Source organism: Carettochelys insculpta, chromosome 14 (assembly GCF_033958435.1).
Source record: "Carettochelys insculpta isolate YL-2023 chromosome 14, ASM3395843v1, whole genome shotgun sequence".
In the NCBI taxonomy this organism is placed as follows: domain Eukaryota; kingdom Metazoa; phylum Chordata; order Testudines; family Carettochelyidae; genus Carettochelys; species Carettochelys insculpta.
Window position 1 is genome coordinate 3751987 of NC_134150.1, and position 6320 is coordinate 3758306.

The window sequence follows — 6320 nt, forward strand, 5'->3', positions numbered from 1 at the left end:
GCACATGAAGTGAGGTGTGTGCTGACTTCACACCAGTTGGACTGTGAGAGCTGTGAGAACTGCTGCTATGCTTCAGTCTGCACATCCTGCAAATTGTAGGTATGCAGGTGCAGGTTTTTATTATAAAAAAATAAAATTATAATTGGAGATATACATCTGGAACTGGAAGGGACCTCAGGAGGTCATATAGTCCAGTCCCCTGCCCTCTTGGCAGGACCAAGCACCATCCCTGACATCTATTTGCCCCAATCCCTAAATGGTCTCCTCAAGGATTCAACTCACAACACTGGATTTAGCAGGCCAATTCTCAAACCACTGAGCTATCTCTCCCCCCTAAAATAGAAATAGGGACGCACCATCCACTGGAGAATGTGGGTATTGATCCCACTGCTTCTCACATGCTAAGCAAGCGCTCTGCCACTTGGGCTAATTCCCCTCTGTTAACAAAACTCAGCTATTACAGGAGACCATCTGGGTTATAACACTCATGCAACGTACTGAGAAAGGCCACTCACGCAACCTGCTTGCTGTCAAGGGCACATGTTGCCACAAAATGCTGTAGGTAGGATGGGAAAGGGACCAGCCAGAAGCTAACGGGTCCAAAACTTCTGGGCAACCCAAGGGCTAGTGGTTGGGCCTGGCTGGAACCCACAGTAGGGGGTCTAGCCCTGCCCCATGCAGTGGCAGGGGAAGTAAAGCAATGCAGCCCTAACTTGATCTGCTCCTCCAGGTGTGTTGCCTGGGGAGAGGTAAGAGAGCTGAAGCTGTGTTGTTCGGCTGCCCCTGCCACTGCTGTTGAGTGGTGGGTGGACCCCTACTGCTGCTGCCAGGTCCCGCTGGTCCCCTGGGCGATATTAGATGGGTCAAGGAGGAGGGCAGACATGTCCCATCCGTAGGACGATGCGGGGCAGCTGCCCCAGGCCCTGTGCTTTTGGGGGCCCCCTGGCAGCCGCCTAAGCTGTCCCATGGATGGAATGAGGTGGGAGGATTATCTTGGGCTGGGGGTTATGCAGGGCAATGGTTGCAGCAGTGGAAGGGCAGGGTCTGGGGTATTGCTGGGGTGGTCCCCAAGCCCATCACCTCAGGCCAGCCCTGGAGGCGGGTCAATGGAAGATCAGGGGCAAGCAACAGGTAGAACAAGGGCAGGAAGAGGCGGGGTTTGTCACGGGCCCCTCCCCATGCTGGGGGCTGGATCACATGCCTGGTGTTCCCCTTTGTGTTCCCTCACCAGTTTTTGTATGAGACTGCAGAACTCCCTGAGTTCCACTAACTAACAGTAGGTTTCAGAGCCCAGGTCAGCTGACTCAGGCTCACAGGACTATAAAATTGCAGCGTAGATGTTCAGGCAAAAGCCCTAGAATCCCAGAGGCCAGGCTCCAGCCTGATTTCAACTGTCAGTGCTACCACCCACTAACCATCAGCTCCAGCCCACTGAGGCCAAGTCAGCTGATCCAGACAAACTATGCCTGCGTCATGGGTCTTTTATTGCTGCCTAGGCATATTCTAAAAAGCTCTGGACCACCTTAGCTATGGAGGAGGGTAGGAGACCTGCCCTTCCATCACAGCTTGCTGATGCAGCCTGTGGTGACTATACTCAGCAATCCCAGCCACCCACGGGTGGCTGGAGACACCCCTTGTATATATCCTTCAGCTGGGAATGAGTCTGAATCATCAGCTGCTGTCCACATCAGGGGTGCTTTCCCAATACCTGCCTGCCGGGCTTCCCTCCACAACCAGACCCCCTGTTCCCTGGCCTTCAGAGAGACAGCCAACTCTGTTACAAGGGCCAATGCCCAGCTCCACCCGCTGCAAACCCTAGTGCCCATGGTTGTTCAGAAAACTTGGGCAGAACCAGACATCAGCTATACGAATCCCCATGGCTCCCTGCTCACCTTTGAGCCTCACACAATAGCACAAAGGTTCTGAGTAACATGAACTAGGCCCACAGACATTGACTGTTAAAATTAACACCTTTGACTGAGAAAGGTCTCCAAACAGAAGCCAGGATTATTCCTTATGGGATAAACTATAACACACACAACAATCTGCTCACTGAACAGCTTTAATTATCTAGTAGAGGACCCCTTGCAGCTCCGCTTGCAAGTGGAAGTTGGGCTGGAAGAAAGTTGTAGACAGAAACTTATAATACACGTCCAAAGTTTATTTATCATCACGATGCAAAGAAACTGATGCTTGGAGAAGTTAGACTATCCTGAAATGTTGTGAACACTGCTTTCTGTGTCCTGAATCTTATTGTCTAGGCTGTGAGGCAGTACAAAGAGGATGTTGTCTGGGCTGCCAACAAAGGAAGCAGCAACATTGAGTTGTCCATGTGCAAAGACAAGGTCCTATAGGTAGACATGGACTCTCTGTAGTGGCTGCCCTGAGTTTGAAGGTGATGCAGAAGATCCAGAAAAGCAAAGTGATTAGCTTAGGAACGAAGCTGAGCATCTTGAAAACGTGTGTATTCAGCAGCATGTTGTACAGATGTGAGACGGGTGATAATGAAAGATTCAACGAGAAGAATATTGGCGTTCAAGAGGAGTGGTTTAGAAAGCTCCTGAGAATAGGATGGATGCAGAAGGTCACCAATGAGGAATTATATAGGAAGATACAGCTGAAAAGAGAACCTACTGCAGAAGGTTATACAACACAAATTACAGCTATTCGGGCATATTTGCAGAATGAACGATGAAGAAAAAAAATGAAGAGCCTGATTATTCGGCATAATGGGCCATTTGAATAGGAGAAGCCGACCCCACAGAGAATGGGTAGATGATATACTAGATTTGTGGGGAGCTAGTTTACAGAAACTAAGCCACTGCGCACTGGACAGGGAAAGATGGAAGGAAATAGTGAGAGAGGCATCAGACACCAATGGGCGCTGAGCCCACGGTTATTGATGATGATGGCAAATGCGAGCTGGACTGGGAATTGACTTCTCTGCCACACAAATGGAAACATATTGTTGGTAGGTTGGAATGCAGTGCATGGAATAAGTGTGATATGGTTTGTTCCTGCAATAGGTGCCTCTCGGAGCTGTCCATTCACCACCCAATTCACCAAGAGACAGGTGACATTGGAAAGACCCTCATTTGGTGCTAAGTTCCGTTAACAGCGTGATCTTCATTCGTGGTTTGAGAGGCAGGGTGATCTAGAACACTGAAAAATTTGGTAGACTCCTGTGAAGCTTTGTAGAATGTCGTAGAATTTTCCAGAATCTGGTGAGGAGAACATGGTAGAACCTTGCCCAGACAGATGGGACGGACACAGCAAAAATAATATGATACATATCAAATAAATTTTACCTTTTTACAGAATGATTGTAAAAAATAATACAAAGCAGAGCAGATATTCCAGGAGGAGAGGGGGACAGATCCTTTGGCATATGGCGACACCTTGAAGAGGTGTCCACAGAAGGTAGATCTTTCAGCAGATAAACAGTTAGAGATGGGCAAGCCCAACCTTGTTTTATTCCTATAGTCAGATACAAAGGTGCGAAGAATCTCCACTCTCACACTGGCGGATCTATGCTGACTCTCTCTACTGACGGGTTTTCAAATTGAATCAGACAGATTCAGATGATCGAAGAGTGCCTTGAAGCTATGAATCAGTCCTGGGGGAAAATTTCACCTTTGTGAAGCAGGGCCAAGGGAGTTCCTATAAAAGCAATTACAGGAGTCAGTGGTAACTCGGTAGGAATCCAACCCCACTGGACTGCTTAGCACCGTGACTGACTCATCCTTCTGGGATAAAGCTGGCAGTGCATTCCATTGGGCCTCCTGCTGTCAAAGCCACAAATTACAATGGATCCGTTAGAGGAGGAAACTCAAACCATGGCCCTTTTTAAATTATTCCAGGTGTTGTGCGGCCCCAGCACAGCAGCCTCTCTCCAACTTGAAAGCTGAGTCCCCCTCTCTGGGATATGAAACCAATCACCTGTCAGCTCTGTGCACCACTTCCTTGTGTGAAAGATGAAGCAAACAGGGTTCTCTTTAAAAAAAGGAAGCCCTGGGTTCTCCCCGCTCTGGGGAGAGCACAGGGTGCAAAGCTGAACCGCCCAGTTTAATTATTAAACCCAGACGGCAGCAACCAACTCACCAGAGTTGATCCAGTTGCTGCTGCTGAAAGTACAGACCTCACAGGTACAGTGCTCATTCACGGAGGCCCACAGGCTGCAGGCAGGAAGCGCTGTCCTCCCCATGTCAAGGGAGGAGTCATACAGGCGGTAGAGAGAGAGGCCGGGTCTGAAGCCACTGATCCAGATTTACCATATCCACAATGGGCAAAAGTATCTTGTCCCCGCCAAAAGATAAAGAGGGCAGTAGTGGAGCCAGAGCCGGCACTGGGGGTGGGAGGGGCTGAATTTTCTTACTGGGCAGCCACTGACCTCTGCTTGTGTCTCTCCCCAGCTGCTCTCTATTAAACAGAATATCTGAATACCTGGCAACCTCCCGGTACCAGGGTTGCTGGATATTAAAGAGTTTACTGTATTAGTGTCAGAAAACTGGGAGGGGGGGCATAAAATGCGTATGAAGCCAGGGTCTGACGTTCTCAGGAGTTGTGCTACTGTAGTCTTTTATTGCAAAGAGTGTTTGTAGACAGCAAACATTATAATGAATTAATCAGACTCCCACTGGCTCACCCCCAGTGGTCTATGCACAGGAGACTAAAAACGATGATCACACACACACGTGATCAAAAACAGAGCATTGCAGTTCAGATACTGAACACCACAGGGGAGGCAACAGTCAGCAAATCTCAGTGTCAGGAAATATTGGCATTCCTGGGAACCCGTTTCTCAAGCAATAGGGACAAACATTCAGGGATAGACACAGGTCCCTTGGAGAATGTGAAGACAAAAAAGCAGTCCAGTAGCACTTTAAAGGCAAAATAATTTATTAGGTGCTGAGCTTTCATGGGACAGACCCACTTCTTCACACCATAGCCAGAAGTGGGTCTGTCCCACGAAAGCTCATCACCTAATAAATTATTTTGTTAGTCTTTAAAGTGCTACCGGACTGCTTTTTTGTTTTGATAGAGTAGAGACTAACACAGCTATCTCTTTGTTACTTGGAGAATGTGGCTATGTTAAAGAAGGATCAAGTCAGCTTAGACTCCGCATTTAGGTTTTACATTAAACCACCAATCCAGATTTTTAATTTTAGTTATTTATTGTTTACCAAAAACAGATCAACAAAAATTTCAACAGAAATTTGCTTTCAAATTCAAAGGAGAACAGTTTTCCACCAAGATTTAACTCCCCCCACTACAGAGTTTGTGGCTCAGCCACTCTACTAACCCCAGAGGCCATCAAAAATGAAACTGACCAGAACCAAAAATGAAACCAACCAGCTTGTTTCTCCTCATGCCAACTCAGAGAGACATATTAATAGCCAACAGGAAACAATTTACAAATTCTCAGTAGTAATAATTCTAAGTGTTTAATATAATCCACCTGCGAGAGCTTCGTAAGGCATGATTTTTACCTTGCCAGCATCCCTTTAAACTGAAGATTATCAGTCCACCCAGCAAACATCCATCCTGGAAGAACAGGATTTGAAATAGCAAGAGACTCTGAACCCTAGAATCATAATTGTTACAGAGTCATAGCACCCTATCTACATAGTGAGAAAGCCCCCAAAATGTATGAAGGGGGAATATTGGTTTTGTAAACATCACACTGCTTCATTGGTGCCCGGTGGCACGTCAGGACAGGATGTGCCCTTGGATTTTTCCAGGTCCTGTTTCCACCCAATTATGAAGAAGCAAAAAAGTGCTTGACACAAAATAGCCAATCAGCAGCACCTTCCAGTAAAAAATGTAAACCAATCACAGGCAGGTTAAGCAATTCCCCAGGTGACATAAGCGAGAACAGAAAGATGGACCGGAGCACAGAGCAAGAGAGATGAAAAAGCCAGCTTTTAAAAACACCGAGCCAAGTGATATGCCAGAATTTTTTCTATAGAAGCTAAATTGATAGCCTAGACCAAAGAAAGGAATTTAACAGATTGAGTTCACCATTAAGCATGACTGAGGAATTACACTCAAGTGTTTTAAAAATGCATTCCCTTTTTTCAGCTTATCTGATCTCTAGTCCCTTTCCTTTGAAGCACCACGACTGAGAGACAGCGTCTCATCATGCAAGAATGGAGTAGGACTTTCTTGCCATATTGTTTCCTAGGGAAAATTCCCTTTGGTTTTCTTATCTGAAGTTAAAAACCTGGGCATGAACAATTCCGACGTTCATAAAGCAAGGTCACCAGTTCCCTTTATACAACAAACATGGCACCAGTAACTTCACCATTAGAACAAAGCGT